Source organism: Ranitomeya variabilis, chromosome 3 (genome assembly GCF_051348905.1).
Source record: "Ranitomeya variabilis isolate aRanVar5 chromosome 3, aRanVar5.hap1, whole genome shotgun sequence".
In the NCBI taxonomy this organism is placed as follows: domain Eukaryota; kingdom Metazoa; phylum Chordata; class Amphibia; order Anura; family Dendrobatidae; genus Ranitomeya; species Ranitomeya variabilis.
The window spans coordinates 591,412,803-591,430,238 of record NC_135234.1 but is presented as its reverse complement, the minus strand read 5'-3'; positions in this window follow the sequence as shown (position 1 = coordinate 591,430,238).

Genomic DNA, 17,436 nt, shown 5'->3' with positions numbered 1-17,436 from the left:
AAGAGCTTGCCGCCCCCATCAGCCAGCCGAATACTGCCACAGCTACGGCGGCCATAATGTCCTTCTCCATGCCATACCTACCTGGAGCATCCTGGCTCCCGCGATACTCTGGAAAATCACATACATTAACTGACTTTAAAGAAGGGATCTGCAGCCTGCTTGAGTTTTATCCCCTGACAGAGCCTCAGAAAGTTCATATGGTAACAGGCCAACTCTTTGGAGCGGCTCTGAGAGAAGTGAAGTCCTGGCCTGCCATGGATAAGAGAACTGCGCAGCAGGTCTTTGCAAAGCTTAAAAGGACCTTTGACACCCGCACCACCACAGAAATTAAATTGACGTTCTATGGGTGCAAGCAGAGGCCGCAGGATAGCTTATGGGACTATGCCCTTAATCTCCAGGAGGCATTGCAGGCCATCAAGCAGAATGACCCAAACAGCATGCAAGATGAGGATAAACTCCTAAAGGAGTGGTTCATCGAGGGGCTCCTGTGCAGTCACCAAAGGGCCCAACTGCACTTCCTGGCCATGCAGAATCCAGACCTGACTTTCGCGCAATTTAAAGATAAAGCCATCCAGGTGCTACAGGAGCGACAGCCCAGCCGTGCAGTACTTCCCAGGCATCAAGCTCTCACGTACCACCAGGAGGTGGCGCCAGATGCTCCAGTTTTTGCCGAGGCCGATGCCCAGATCTGGAAGACGATTCCCCTGCAGGACTACGCCTCCAGATGCAGGAGCTGACCAAGAGCGTTGCTGCCCTAGCCCGGACCGTACAGTCCCTACAGGAGGCCCCCAAGGAGAAGATCCAGCTGGCTTCCAAACCGGAGGATGTCCCCTGGCGGCGACAGAGGAGGATTCCGCCGACCAGAGGCAGAGACGACGATCGCTTTCATCGGGACGGATGACCTATCTGCCGCCACTGCCACCAGGTGGGCCACCTTGCAAGGTACTGTCATTTAAACAAGCAACCCCTGGGGCAGAGGGCCAACCCCCAGGAGTAGGATGACCAGGCCCACAAAATTGGAGAGCCAAATACATTGGAGAACGACCAGTTCTTCCCATCATGATCGACGGTATCCCAATGAACGCTTTGCTGGACACCAGTTCTCAGGTGACGACTATGCCTTACATCTTTTATAAATGTTATTGGGAGGACACCGACATCACTCGTGTCCCCGATGATGATTTCACCATAATAGCCAGTAATGGTCAGCCATTGCCACAAGTGGGGTACAAAGAGGTCACCATTAAAGTGGGGTGGGTAGAACTGGAGGCCCAAGGGATTGTAATTGTTGATATTGACCGACGTGAATGTAACCCCATGATGACCATTGGTACTAATGTCATAGAAAATTGTCTTGCAGAGGTTATTGTTTTGTTACAGCAGGTAGCAGAAACAGCTGGTTACAGTGAACAACGTGCCCTGCAGAAAGAAATCAGAGCTCTGATGTAGAGACAGCAGGTAGAGCTGACTGGTGGTGAAATTGGCCGTGTCACAGTGAGTGATTCAAACCCCATTGCGATACCCCCCAGGAGTGAAATGTTAATATGGTGTCGGGCAGCAATAGGCCTCAGGGGTAAAGACTACCAGGCTCTGGTAGAACCTGTATATTCAGATAATAGGCCTACCCTCCTGACAGCCAGAGGGGTGGTTGAAGTCCGCAAGGGGAGGGTGCCAGTACGTGTTCTTAACTGTGGAGAGGAAGAAGTCCACCTAACCAAATATGCCACACTTGCCAAACTGTTTCCTTTTGATAATAGTGTGATACAGGCACCAGAACCCTTTCCCGTCTAACCCGGCGGAGAACAACGGCTCTGCAGGGCAGCCGAAAGATTGGTGTCAGGAATTGCACATGGGCACTGACTCTACCCCATCACACCAGAAACAGGGGGCCTACTGATTAGTTCATGAGTATGAGCGGGTATTCAGCAAGCACCCCCTAGATTTTGGGCAGGTAAAAGGGATTCAACATCATATCCCCACAGGAGATCATCCACCCATAAAAGAGAGATACCGTCCTGTACCCCCAGCTCATTATCAGTGTGCCAAATACATGTTGCGAGAGATGAAGGAGGCTGGGGTAGTGAGAGACAGTTGTAGCCCCTGGGCAGCTCCATTAGTCCTCGTCAGGAAGAAGGATGGCACAATGAGGATGTGTGTTGATTATAGGCAGCTAAATCGCATTACACATAAGGATGCATACCCACTGCCCAGGATAGAGGAGTCCTTGGCTGCTTTAAAATCTGCTAACTACTTCTCTACCTTGGATCTCACCAGTGGGTACTGGCAGGTTCCCGTGGCAGAGGCGGACAAGGAAAAGACGGCCTTCACGACGCCGATGGGTCTCTGCAAATTCAACTACATGCCCTTCGGATTGTGCAATGCCCCGGGAACGTTCCAGAGAATGATGGAGTGCTGTCTGGGACACAAGAACTTTGAAACCGTGTTGCTATATCTGGATGACGTCATTGTCTTCTCCAAGACTTATGAGGACCATCTGAAGCACCTGGCCGAGGTGTTCGAAGCCCTGTCCAACTTTGGCCTAAAGGTAAAACTGTCCAAATGCTATCTGCTAAAACGCAAGGTGCAGTACCTGGGCCATGTAGTGAGTGCCAAAGGGGTGGCCCCAGACCCTGACAAGGTCACTGTGATTAAAGACTGGCCAAAGCCCGGCAACCTTCATGAAGTCCGGCAGTTCCTTGGGTTGGTAGGCTACTACAGGAGGTTTATCAAGGACTTCACCAAGAAGGCCGCACCATTGCAAGACCTGTTGGTGGGCCAATACAAGAAAACTAAGGGTAAGAATACCCTATTTGATTGGAACGATGGACTGGAGGGATCCTTCACTTGTTTAAAGTTGGCGCTGACGGGAGAAGAGGTACTGGCCTACCCTGAATATGACCAACCGTTTGTGCTGTATACGGATGCCAGCAACGTGGGACTGGGAGCCGTGCTGTCCCAGGTCCAGAAAGGCAAGGAGAGGGTAATCGCTTACGCCAGCAGGAAACTTCATCCCACTGAAAGGAACCCTGACAACTACAGTTCCTTTAAGCTGGAATTCCTCGCCATCGTTTGGGCAGTGACGGAGAGGTTCAAGCACTACCTGGCCTCAGCAAAATTCACCGTCTTCACGGATAATAATCTACTAACACATTTGGACACAGCAAAACTCGGTGCCTTGGAACAGCGGTGGATGGCCCGGTTGTCCAATTACGACTTCACCATCAAGTACCGGGCAGGGCATAAGAATGCGAATGCCGATGCATTGTCCCGGATGCCCAACTTGCCAGAAACAGGAGAAGACCCGGAAGCACTTGAAGGGGTAGAGCTGCCCGCTTTCCATCGCCCCAAGGCCACCCAGTGTTCCCATCATGTGGAGAACAGGTGCAAGAACAAGCAGGACGCCAAGCTGAATTCCCTGCCCCACCACGGATTGGCAGAAACCCAGGATGGTGACCCCGCGGTCCGTCGGGTGAAAGAACTCCTGACGCAGGCAGGTTCGCATCCCGGCCCGGATGATCCACAAGAGACACAACAGCTGTGGAAGGGGAGAGGCAAACTGTTTATTCACGATGGTAAGCTGTGCCGAAGAAGCATCGACCCACTCACTCATGAATTGGTATGGCAGATAGTAGTCCCAAGGCAAGATGCGCCAATGGTTCTGGGAGCGTACCACGATTGGGCAGGACACTTCGGATGGAGGAAGTTGGAGAGTCTGCTCCGTGGGAGGTTCTACTGGATTGGCATGAAGAAAGCCATCGAAAAGTGGTGTCAAGAGTGTGGCCCATGTAGCCTAGGCAGGAAGGACCATGACAGCCAAAGGGCTCCCTTGCAGCCTATCATCACCAAACGGCTGCTCGAACTGGTCGCGCTAGATCATGTGAAGCCGGTCCGGCTATGTCTACGCTCTTACCATCATGGACCACTACTCTAGATTCCTGGTAGTTGTGCCTGTCAAAGATCTGACAGCCAGGACGGCCGCCCGAAACCTTCCAGCAGTACTTCTGTAGACCACATGGGTACCCCGAGAAGGTACTGACAGATCAAGGGCCAGCATTTGAAGCGGAGGTGTTCCAGGAATTCTGCCATCTGTACGGGTGTAAGAAGATCAGAACAACACCGTACCATCCACAAACCAACGGGATGTGCGAGAAGATGAACCAAGTGGTAATCGACTTACTGAAGACCTTGCCTGTGGAGGAACGGAACTTGTGGCCAGCAAAGTTGCCTGACTTGGTAGACATGTACAACCACATCCCAGTGAATTCCACCAACTGCACTCCAGTGTACCTGATGAGAGGAAGATCTAGCAAGTTACCTGTTGATCTAGACATGGGGGTCCTAACCCCCGAAGATGCCTCGCCAGATGCCGATTGGGATACAGAAAGGCAGCAAAGGTACTGCAAAATACAGGTATGCGTGGAAAGAAGTCTAGCCCAAGCCAGACAAAAACAAGAAAGGGACGACAACCAGCATGCTCCTGCAATTCCCTTGTCACCCGGTGAGCAAGTACTCAAACGGAAGAGGAGATTACACAAGCTTGACGACCAATGGGAAGCGTGTTGTGAATTCTGCTCTTGGGCTCCCTCCGGTGGTTGTTGGTGGTAGTGCAGTTGTATTGGGGTTGTAATCCGGGCAGGTGTTTCTGCTGATTGCAGCTCTATTAGGTATTTAAGTGTGCAGGATCCATGAGTCTGTGCCAGTTGTCCATTGTACTTGGAGGGATTGCATCTCTCTCTGGCTCCTCATGCCTTGCTGCCAAATTCAGCTAAGATAAGTGTCTGGTTTTTTGTCTCTGTGTACACATGCAGTGTGCTTTGCAATTCAGTGCAATTTATTGTGTTTTTGTCCAGCTTAGACTTTGTTTGGATTTTTCAGTCATGCTGGATTCTCAGGAGATGCAGATATACTTTCTATGTCTTTAGTTAGATGTGGAATATTTGTATTATCTGCTGTGGATATTTTTAGGATTTTAATACTGACCGCTTAGAATTCTGTCTTATCCTTTTCTATTTAGCTAGAAGTGCCTCTTTTGCTAAATCCTGTTTTTCTGCCTGCGTGTGTCTTTCCTCTTATACTCACAGTCAATATTTGTGGGGGGCTGCCTATCCTTTGGGGTTCTGCTCTGAGGCAAGATAGAATTCCCATTTCCATCTATAGGGGTATTTAGTCCTCCGGCTGTGTCGAGATGTCTAGGACGTGTTAGGTACATCCCACGGCTACTTCTAGTTGCGGTGTTAGTTTAGGGTTTGCGGTCAGTACAGGTACCACCTCTCCTGAGAAAGTCTCTCATGCGGCTCCAAGGTTACCAGATCATAACAGAAGCGGAACCGTATACCATCTTGCCATCCGATTTTGACAATACAAAGGTCTGTCTCATCAGCAAAGATGGAGGAGAAACCTCAACAGCAATATCCCGAGACCACCTTAAGATATGCCCCGACAAGTTGAGAGAGAGGGAAACAGATCCAGGAACCTCACCACCTGTAGAAGAGGAGAAAATGATACACACTGTTCTTGGCGATTTTCCCCAGTTTTGGACTCGAATAAACCGGGCCATCATGGTACCTGTTTTAACGTTTTGCCAGCTGAAACCACCAGAGCCAAATGTGATGCCAGATCAGCCGGAACCGCAATCAGAGCAGACCTCACCAGAGGATGCCATGCCAACAGTTGGACCGGCAAGTCCTCCCTCTGCTATCGGTGAATCTGCCATACCCACAATTAGTAGCAGCAGCCCAGAGAACTCCAGCATACCTGTGCTACCCAGACTCACTTGAAGTGTAGCTAGAAGACAGTGCACTACACCAGTGATAGCAAGCACAGCGGGCCCTGTAAGGTCAGTAACAACCCCTGCTGTTATGATCCTAGTGGTAGAGGATCTCAGAAGTTCCAGCTAAGTCTGCAAACACAAAAACCAGCTCATAGGGAAGTGGTAACTTGGCTGACCGCATATCTGATCCTGGCACAACAACTAGAAGTAGCCGGGGAACGTACCTACGTTGATTCTAGACGTCTCGCACCAGCCGGAGAACTAACTAACCCTTTCAGAGAAAATAAGACCTCACTTGCCTCCAGAGAAAAGACCCCAAAGTTATAATACAAGCCCCCAACAAATAATAATGGTGAGGTAAGAAGAAAAGACAAACGTAAGAATGAACTAGATTTAGCAAAGAGAGGCCCACTAAATAATAGCAGAAAATAGGAAGAGGACTTATGCGGTCAGCAAAAAGCCTATAAAAATATCCACGCTGAATATCCAAGAACCCCCGCACCGACTAACGGTGTGGGGGGAGAATATCAGCCCCCTAGAGCTTCCAGCAAAAACAGAAATCACATTTTGAATAAGCTGGAACAAAATAAGAGCAAATGCAAAAGGACAAAAATAAGAAAGCGGAACTTAGCTTATCTTGCAAAACTCAGGGACCAGGAGTCAGGAGGAAAACAGACATAGACTGATTACATCGATTCCAGGCACTAGACTGAGTTTCCAGGAAGTCTAAATAGGAACACCCAAGGCCTAACGAACCAGGTGGGTACCAAGCTGGGGAAAGATAATCCAAGTGCCATACCGCTAGTGACCACCAGAGGGAGCCAACAAATATAGTTCACAACAGTACCTCCCCTTTAAGGAGGGGTCACCGAACCCTCACCAAGACCACCAGGGCGATCAGGATGAGCAGCGTGAAAGGCACAAACCAAATCGGCCGCATGAACATCAGAGGCGGCCACCCAGGAATTATCCTCCTGACCATAGCCCTTCCATTTGACCAAATACTGAAGCCTCCGTCTAGAGAGAGGAGAATCTAAGGTCTTCTCCACCACGTACTCCAACTCGCCCTCAGCCAACACCGGAGCAGGAGGCTCAACAGCAGGAACCATAGGCACAACGTACCGCCGCAACAAAGACCTATGGAACACATTGTGAATGGCAAACGACACAGGAAGATCCAAACGAAAAGACACCGGATTAAGGACTTCCAAAATTTTATAAGGACCAATAAAGCGAGGCTTAAACTTAGGAGAGGAAACCTTCAGAGGGACAAACCGAGAAGACAACCAAACCAAATCCCCAACACGAAGTCGGGGACCCACACCGCGGCGGCGGTTGGCAAAACGCTGAGCCTTCTCCTGTGACAACTTTAAGTTGTCCACCACATGATTCCAAATCCGCTGCAACCTATCCACCACGGAATCCACCCCAGGACAGTCAGAAGGTTCAACATGACCTGAGGAAAAACGCGGATGGAAACCAGAGTTGCAGAAAAATGGCGAAACCAAAGTAGCGGAACTAGCCCGATTATTGAGGGCAAACTCAGCCAATGGCAAGAAGGTCACCCAATCATCCTGATCCGCAGAAACAAAACATCTCAAATAAGCCCCCAGCGTCTGATTAGTTCGCTCCGTTTGGCCATTAGTCTGAGGATGAAAGGCAGATGAAAATGACAAATCAATGCCCATCTTAGCACAAAAAGATCGCCAGAATCTGGACACAAACTGGGATCCTCTGTCAGACACGATATTCTCAGGAATGCCGTGCAAACGAACCACATTCTGAAAGAACAAAGGAACCAGATCGGAAGAGGAAGGCAACTTAGGCAAGGGCACCAAATGGACCATCTTGTAAAAACGATCACACACCACCCAGATGACAGACATTCCTTGAGACACCGGAAGATCTGAAATGAAATCCATGGAAATGTGCGTCCAAGGCCTCTTCGGGACGGGCAAGGGCAAAAGCAACCCGCTGGCACGAGAACAGCAAGGCTTAGCCCGAGCACAAATCCCACAGGATTGCACAAAAGAACGCACATCCCGCGACAGGGAAGGCCACCAAAAGGACCTAGCCGCCAAATCTCTGGTACCAAAAATCCCAGGATGCCCTGCCAGCACCGAGGAATGAACCTCAGAGATAACTCTGCTGGTCCATTTATCAGGAACAAACAATCTATCAGGTGGGCAAGGGTCAGGTCTACCAGCCTGAAATCTCTGCAACACACGTCGCAAATCAGGAGTAATGGCCGACAAGATTACTCCCTCTTTAAGAATACCAGCTGGCTCTGAGACGCCGGGAGAGTCAGGCACAAAGCTCCTAGAAAAAGCATCAGCCTTCACATTCTTTGAACCAGGCAGGTACGAGACCACAAAGTCAAAACGGGAGAAAAACAATGACCAACGAGCCTGTCTAGGATTCAGGCGCTTAGCAGACTCGAGATACATCAGATTTTTGTGATCAGTCAAGACCACCACACGATACTTAGCCCCCTCGAGCCAATGACGCCACTCCTCAAATGCCCACTTCATGGCCAACAACTCCCGATTACCAACATCATAGTTCCGCTCAGCAGGCGAAAATTTCCTAGAGAAAAAAGCACATGGTCTCATCACAGAGCAACCAGGGCCTTTCTGCGGCAAAACAGCTCCGGCACCGATCTCAGAAGCATCCACTTCAACCTGAAAGGGAAGTGAGACATCAGGCTGGCACAAAACAGGCGCCGAAGTAAACCGGTGCTTCAGCTCCCAAAAAGCCTCCACGGCTGCAGGAGCCCAATTAGCAACATCAGAACCTTTCTTGGTCATATCCGTCAAAGGTTTAACAACGCTAGAAAAATTAGCAATAAAACGATGGTAGAAATTAGCAAAACCCAAGAACTTCTGAAGACTCTTAACAGACGTGGGTTGAGTCCAATCATGAATAGCTCGGACCTTGACTGGGTCCATCTCCACAGTAGAAGGGGAGAAAATAAAACCCAAAAAGGAAACCTTCTGCACTCCAAAGAGACACTTTGAGCCCTTCACAAACAAAGCATTATCACGCAAAACCTGAAACACCATCCTGACCTGCTTTACATGAGAATCCCAATCATCAGAAAAAAACAGAATATCATCCAGATAAACAATCATAAATTTATCTAGATACTTCCGGAAGATGTCATGCATAAAGGACTGAAACACTGAAGGAGCATTCGAGACCCCAAAAGGCATCACCAAGTACTCAAAATGACCTTCGGGCGTATTGAACGCAGTTTTCCATTCATCTCCCTGCTTAATGCGCCCAAGGTTGTACGCACCACGAAGATCTATCTTGGTGAACCAACTGGCACCCTTACTCCGAGCAAACAAGTCCGACAATAGTGGCAAAGGATACTGAAATTTGACAGTGATATTATTCAGAAGCCGATAGTCAATACAAGGTCTCAAAGACCCGTCTTTCTTGGCCACAAAAAAGAATCCCGCACCAAGAGGGGAAGAAGATGGATGAATATGTCCCTTCTCCAAAGACTCCTTTATATAAGAACGCATTGCGGCATGCTCAGGTACAGATAGATTAAATAATCGTCCCTTAGGAAATTTACTACCAGGAATCAAATCTATAGCGCAGTCACAGTCCCTATGAGGAGGAAGGGCACTGGACCTGGACTCACTGAATACATCCTGATAGTCCAATAAATACTCCGGAACTTCAGAAGGAGTAGAAGAGGCAATAGAGACCAGCGGGGAATCGCAATGAATTCCCTGACAACCCCAACTTGACACAGACATAGCCTTCCAATCCAAAACTGGATTATGGGTCTGTAACCATGGCAGACCCAAAACGACCAAATCATGCATTTTATGCAGAACAAGAAAACGAATCACCTCCCGATGTTCAGGAGTCATGCACATGGTCACTTGTGTCCAATACTGCGGTTTATTCTCCGCCAATGGCGTAGCATCAATTCCTCTAAGAGGAATAGGATTTTCCAAAGGCTCCAGGACAAAACCACAGCGCTTGGCAAACGACAAGTCCATAAGACTCAGGGCAGCACCAGAATCCACAAATGCCATAACAGGGTAGGAAGACAATAAGAAAATTAAAGTCACAGACAAAATAAACTTAGGCTGCAAATTACCAATGGCGACAGGACTAACAACCTTTGTTAGGCGTTTAGAGCATGCTGAGATAACATGTGTAGAGTCACCGCAGTAAAAACACAACCCATTCTGACGTCTATGATTTTGTCGTTCAGTTTTAGTCTGAATTCTATCACATTGCATTGAGTCAGGTGTCCGTTCAGACAATACTGCCAGAGAATTAGCAGATTTGCGCTCCCGCAAACGCCGATCAATCTGAATGGCAAGAGTCATAGAATCATTCAGACTTGTAGGGATGGGAAAACCCACCATCACATTCTTAATGGCCTCAGAAAGGCCATTTCTGAAATTTGCGGCCAGAGCACACTCATTCCAATGAGTAAGCACGGACCATTTCCGAAATTTTTGGCAATACACTTCAGCTTCATCCTGGCCCTGAGAGATAGCCAGCAACGTTTTTTCTGCCTGAATTTCAAGATTAGGCTCCTCATAAAGCAATCCGAGCGCCAGAAAAAACGCATCAATATTTGCCAATGCAGGATCTCCTGGCGCCAATGAGAAAGCCCAATCCTGAGGGTCACCACGCAAGAAGGAGATAACAATTTTAACTTGCTGAGCTGAGTCTCCAGACGAACGAGGTCTCAAAGATAGAAACAATTTACAATTATTCCTAAAATTCCTAAATTTAAATCGATCTCCAGAGAACAGCTCAGGAATAGGTATCTTAGGCTCTGACATAGGACTACAAGTAACAAAATCCTGAATGCCCTGCACTCGTGCAGCAAGCTGATCCACACTAGTAATCAGAGTCTGAACATTCATGCCTGCAGCAGAGCTTCAAGCCACTCAGAGAAAAAGGGGAAGGAGAAAAGAAAAAAAAAACTCAGAACTTCTTTTCTTTTAATCCCGCTTCAGCAATGCATTAAATATTCTCTTTTTGGCCTGGAATACTGTTATGATCCTAGTGGTAGAGGATCTCAGAAGTTCCAGCTAAGTCCGCAAACACAAAAACCAGCTCATAGGGAAGTGGTAACTTGGCTGACCGCATATCTGATCCTGGCACAACAACTAGAAGTAGCCGGGGAACGTACCTACATTGATTCTAGACGTCTCGCACCAGCCGGAGAACTAACTAACCCTTTCAGAGAAAATAAGACCTCACTTGCCTCCAGAGAAAAGACCCCAAAGTTATAATACAAGCCCCCAACAAATAATAACGGTGAGGTAAGAAGAAAAGACAAACGTAAGAATGAACTAGATTTAGCAAAGAGAGGCCCACTAATTAATAGCAGAAAATAGGAAGAGGACTTATGCGGTCAGCAAAAACCCTATAAAAATATCCACGCTGAATATCCAAGAACCCCCGCACCGACTAACGGTGTGGGGGGAGAATATCAGCCCCCTAGAGCTTCCAGCAAAAACAGAAATCACATTTTGAACAAGCTGGAACAAAATAAGAGCAAATGCAAAAGGACAAAAATAAGAAAGCGGAACTTAGCTTATCTTGCAAAACTCAGGGACCAGGAGTCAGGAGGAAAACAGACATAGACTGATTACATCGATTCCAGGCACTAGACTGAGTTTCCAGGAAGTCTAAATAGGAACACCCAAGGCCTAACGAACCAGGTGGGTACCAACCTGGGGAAAGATAATCCAAGTGCCATACCGCTAGTGACCACCAGAGGGAGCCAACAAATATAGTTCACAACACCCTGCTCTGCGGAGGTCTACACGTAGTACCAAGAATCAAACCCCAATTCGCTACAAAACTTGGACATATTAACGGGAACTGCTATTTGGTTAAAAATGTTTGTGTATATATCTTTTTTACAGATTTAAAATGGACAATGGAGTAATGGACAGTGAATTGCTCCAAAGCTTTCAAAAGGGATCCCTTTGTTTACCCGGGATCCCTGCTGTTTCAAGTTTGCACCCACTGAACTGGGAGTCATGAACTGTGCATGACCAAGACTTTCGCAACGTTCAAGTGCCCTCACCTCCCAAAAAGGGAAGCACTGTTATATTCACTTGTTCATAGCATTTACTTGTTCATAGCATTTCAAAAAAATTTGTATGTCTTTTACTAACATGTATTGTTGTTCTTCTTTTTCCAGTCCGGGAGTACTGGATTTAATGGGGGGGAGTGCAGCACCCCAGAGTCTGGTCGTTGCAGTAACGTCGCTCTTCCACCAGGGGAGTGATGGTATGTCTGATGGCACTAAAGGAGTTCACCTGACCAGGTATCACAGTCACACATTACACTTCACACTCCGGCCACCAGGGGGAGCAAAAGGTCCTATCTACTAGGCCACTCCTCACACATGGGTAAAACTGGGGGTTGGATAGGAAGTTAGGCAGAAAGCAGCCTGGGAGAGTTCCAGGGAAAACCTGTCAGGTGTGGGATCCTGACAGCGGCCTAGCACAGAAAGATCGTTACGGAGCTGCACCTGTACTGCATAGTGGCGGTCTCCTAAGAAAGGACAAGAAGCAAAGTATATTGTGGAGAGTGAGAGACAAGATCACAGCACAAAGGAGATAGAACCAGGAGGAGTCATGCCCCAAGATCGGCAACATCCTTCTGAGGCGCGTAGCCAGTGACCGGAACACCGAGGTAGTAATAGGCTCTACGCATTACTCTGAACTACGGCAGGGCAGTTTATTCCAAGTTGGCTGTCCAACCTTTACACCTAATGAAGACAACGGAGGCAATTGTGGGAGAGGGGCGTCTCTAGGGTCCCTATAAAGTAACTCCAGGCCTACCTCATCATACGGGTGCGTCCTATCCATATCATCTGGGGGATGGAGAGAGAGAACAGAAACATACATGACAGTTGTGAGGACTATCCCGTGGTGCTCAGCAGGGAGGTACTACAACACACAGGCGCTAGAAGGAAGGCTACTGATTTCCACCTGCAAAGGGAACTCTGGATGTGCCTTCGGACCGGCCGGTCTCAGCCAGCCCTGTTAGCAGTGCTCTGGATTGCGGATGCCGAAGCCTTCAGTAAAGAGGTAAAGAGACTGCAACCCTGTGTCCTCGTCACTTACTGCGACCTACACCATTACCATCTACTCATCAAGGAAAGCCCTGGGGACATACTTCACCTGTGGGAAGTTACACCATCTAGCTGCCATTCCATCACCCCAGCGGACCACTAGCAGCGTCGGTTGTTGTGAATTCTGTTCTCGAACTCCCTCCGGTGGTTATGAATGGTACTTCGGTGAGTTCTGTCCATGGACTCCCTCTGGTGGCTGTGAGTGGAGCTGCTGGTTCTGAGGTTCCTTCCTCAGCTGACCTCGTTTAGTCCTAGGCTGGCTGCTCTATTTAACTCCACTTAGATCGTTACCTGATGCCAGCTGTCAATGTCCTAGTACTGGTTCAGTTCTCTCTTGGATCTTTCAGATGATCTGTCTACTCCAGCAAAAGCTAAGTCCCTGCTAGCTTATTTGTTTACCACTGTTTTCTTGTCCAGCTTGCTATCATGATTTTGCCTTGCTAGCTGGAAGCTTTGGGATGCAGAGTGGCACCTCCACACCGTGAGTCGGTGTGGGGTCTCTTTTGCACACTCTGCGTGGTTTTTTGGTAGTTTTTTATGCTGACCGCAAAGATACCTTTTCTATCCTCAAGTCTGTTTAGTTAAGTCTGGCCTCCTTTGCTGAAACCTGTTTCATTCCTGTGTTTGTAACTTCCATCTTAACTCACAGTCAATATGTGTGGGGGGCTGCCTTTTTCTATGGGGAATTTCTCTGAGGCAAGTTAGGCTTTATTTTCTATCTTTAGGGGTGGTTAGCTCTTAGGCTGTGAAGAGGCGTCTAGGCAGAGTCAGGTACGCTCCACGGCTATTTCTAGTTGTTGTGATAGGATTAGGGGTTGCGGTCAGCAAAGCTCCCACTTCCCAGAGCTTGTCCTGTATTACTAGTTTGCTCATCAGGTCATTCCTAGTGCTCCTAACCACCAGGTCATCATAACAGTACAGCTGGCCCGCAAAGTGTTAATGCATCTCAATAGAGGGATAAAAGAAGTTCTGAGACCATTTTTTTTTCCTCTGCAGCGTGTTTTGTTTTTCTTTTCCCCTAAATCTCTGGGTGGTTCTGGACACAGGTGTAGATATGGACATTCAAGGTCTGTCCTCTTGTGTGGATCAACTCACTGCAAGGGTACAAGGCATTCAAGATCATGTAGTTCAGAACCCGATATTAGAACCCAGAATTCCAATTCCTGATTTGTTTTCTGGGGAAAGATCTAAGTTCCTGAATTTAAAAAATAATTGTAGACTGTTTTTTGCTTTGAAACCCCGCTCCTCTGGTGACCCCATTCAGCAAGTAAAAATCATTATTTCTTTGCTACGTGGCGACCCTCAAGACTGGGCATTTTCCCTTGCGCCAGGAGATCCTGCATTGCGTAATGTAGATGCGTTTTTTCTGGCGCTTGGCTTGCTTTATGATGAACCAGATTCAGTGGATCAGGCAGAGAAAATCTTGCTGGCTTTGTGTCAGGGTCAGGATGAAGCGGAGGTATATTGTCAGAAGTTTAGAAAGTGGTCTGTGCTTACTCAGTGGAATGAGTGTGCCCTGGCGGCAATTTTCAGAAAGGGTCTTTCTGAAGCCCTTAAGGATGTTATGGTGGGATTCCCCATGTCTGCTGGTCTGAATGAGTCTATGTCCTTGGCCATTCAGATTGATCGACGCTTACGTGAGCGCAAAACTGTGCACCATTTGGCGGTATCTTCTGAGCAGAGGTCTGAGCCTATGCAATGTGATAGGACCTTGACCAGAGCTGAACGGCAAGAATACAGACGTCAGAATGGGCTGTGTTTTTACTGTGGTGACTCCACTCATGCTATCTCTGATTGTCCTAAACGCACTAAGCGGTTCGCTAGGTCTGCCACCATTGGTACGGTACAGCCAAAATTTCTTTTGTCCGTTACTCTGATTTGCTCTTTGTCATCCTATTCTGTTATGGCATTTGTGGATTCAGGCGCTGCCCTGAATTTGATGGACTTGGAGTTTGCCAGGCGCTGTGGGTTTTTTTTGGAGCCCTTACAGTATCCTATTCCATTGAGAGGAATTGATGCTGCGCCTTTGGCCAAGAATAAGCCTCAGTACTGGACTCAATTGACCATGTGCATGGCTCCTGCACATCAGGAGGATATTCGCTTTTTGGTGTTGCATAATCTGCATGATGTGGTCGTTTTGGGTTTGCCATGGCTACAGGTCCATAATCCAGTATTGGATTGGAAATCAATGTCTGTATCCAGTTGGGGTTGTCAAGGGGTACATGGGGATGTCCCATTGTTGTCAATTTCGTCTTCCCATCCTTCTGAAGTCCCTGAGTTCTTGTCAGATTACCGGGATGTATTTGATTAGCCCAAATCCAGTGCCCTACCTCCTCATAGGGATTGCGATTGTGCTATTAATTTGATTCCTGGTAGTAAGTTTCCGAAGGGCCGACTGTTCAATTTATCTGTGCCAGAACACGCCGCTATGCGGAGTTATGTAAAGGAGTCCTTGGAGAAAGGGCATATTCGCCCGTCGTCGTCACCGTTGGGAGCAGGGTTCTTTTTTGTGGCCAAGAAGGATGGTTCTCTGAGACCTTGTATAGATTACCGCCTTCTCAATAAAATCACCGTCAAATTTCAGTACCCCTTGCCGCTACTGTCTGATTTGTTTGCTCGGATTAAGGGGGCTAGCTGGTTCACCAAGATAGATCTTCGAGGGGCGTATAATCTTGTGCGTATTAAACAGGGCGACGAACGGAAAACAGCATTTAATACGCCCGAGGGCCATTTTGAGCACCTGGTGATGCCATTCGGGCTTTCTAATGCTCCATCTGTGTTTCAGTCCTTTATGCTTGACATCTTCCGAAAGTACCTGGATAGATTCATGAGTGTATATTTGGATGATATTTTGGTTTTTTCGGACGATTGGGAGTCTCATGTGAAGCAGGTCAGAATGGTGTTCCAGGTCCTTCGTGCTAATTCCTTGTTTGTGAAGGGGTCTAAATGTCTCTTTGGAGTTCAGAAGGTTTCATTTTTGGGCTTCATTTTTTCCCCTTCTACTATCAAGATGGACCCTGTTAAAGTTCAGGCCATTTATGATTGGACTCAGCCTACTTCTGTGAAGAGCCTTCAGAAATTCCTGGGCTTTGCTAATTTTTACCGTCGCTTCATCGCTAATTTTTCTAGTGTTGTTAAACCATTGACTGATTTAACTAAGAAAGGTGCGGATGTGGTCAATTGGTCCTCTGCGGCCGTTGTGGCTTTTCAGGAGTTGAAGCGTCGTTTTTCTTCTGCCCCATTGTTGTGTCAGCCAGATGTTTCGCTCCCGTTTCAGGTCGAGGTGGATGCTTCTGAGATTGGAGCAGGGGCTGTTCTATCTCAAAGAAGTTCTGATGGCTCAGTGATGAAACCATGTGCTTTCTTTTCTAGAAAGTTTTCGCCTGCTGAGCGCAATTATGATGTGGGCAATCGAGAGTTGTTGGCTATGAAGTGGGCGTTCGAGGAGTGGCGACATTGGCTTGAAGGAGCCAAGCATCGCGTGGTGGTCTTGACGGATCACAAGAATCTGACTTATCTCGAGTCTGCCAAGCGGTTGAATCCTAGACAGGCTCGATGGTCGCTGTTTTTCTCCCGCTTCGATTTTGTGGTTTCGTACCTTCCGGGTTCTAAGAATGTGAAGGCTGATGCCCTTTCTAGGAGTTTTGTGCCTGATTCTCCGGGAGTTCCTGAGTCGGCTGGTATTCTCAAAGAGGGGGTAATTTTGTCTGCCATCTCCCCTGATTTGCGGCGGGTGCTGCAGGAGTTTCAGGCTGATAGACCTGACCGTTGCCCAGCGGAGAAACTGTTTGTCCCTGATAGATGGACTAGTAGAGTTATCTCTGAGGTTCATTGTTCGGTGTTGGCTGGTCATCCTGGAATCTTTGGTACCAGGGATTTGGTGGCTAGATCCTTTTGGTGGCCTTCCTTGTCACGGGATGTGCGTTCTTTTGTGCAGTCCTGTGGGACTTGTGCTCGGGCTAAGCCCTGCTGTTCTCGTGCCACTGGGTTGCTTTTGCCCTTGCCAGTCCCGAAGAGGCCCTGGACGCATATTTCCATGGATTTTATTTCAGATCTCCCTGTCTCTCAAAAGGATGTCGGTTATCTGGGTGGTTTGTGATCGCTTCTCTAAGATGGTCCATTTGTTACCTTTGCCTAAATTGCCTTCCTCCTCTGATTTGGTTCCATTGTTTTTCCAGCACGTGGTTCGTTTGCATGGCATTCCGGAGAACATTGTGTCGGACAGAGGTTCCCAGTTTGTTTCGAGGTTTTGGCGGTCCTTTTGTGCTAAGATGGGCATTGATTTGTCGTTTTCTTCAGCTTTCCATCCTCAGAAAAATGGCCAAACCAAACGAACCAATCAGACTTTGGAGACATATCTGAGATGCTTTGTTTCTGCTGATCAGGATGATTGGGTGTCCTTCTTGCCTTTGGCTGAGTTCGCCCTTAATAATCGGGCCAGCTCGGCCACTTTGGTTTCGCCTTTTTTCTGTAATTCTGGTTTCCACCCTCATTTTTCTTCAGGACAGGTTGAGCCTTCGGACTGTCCTGG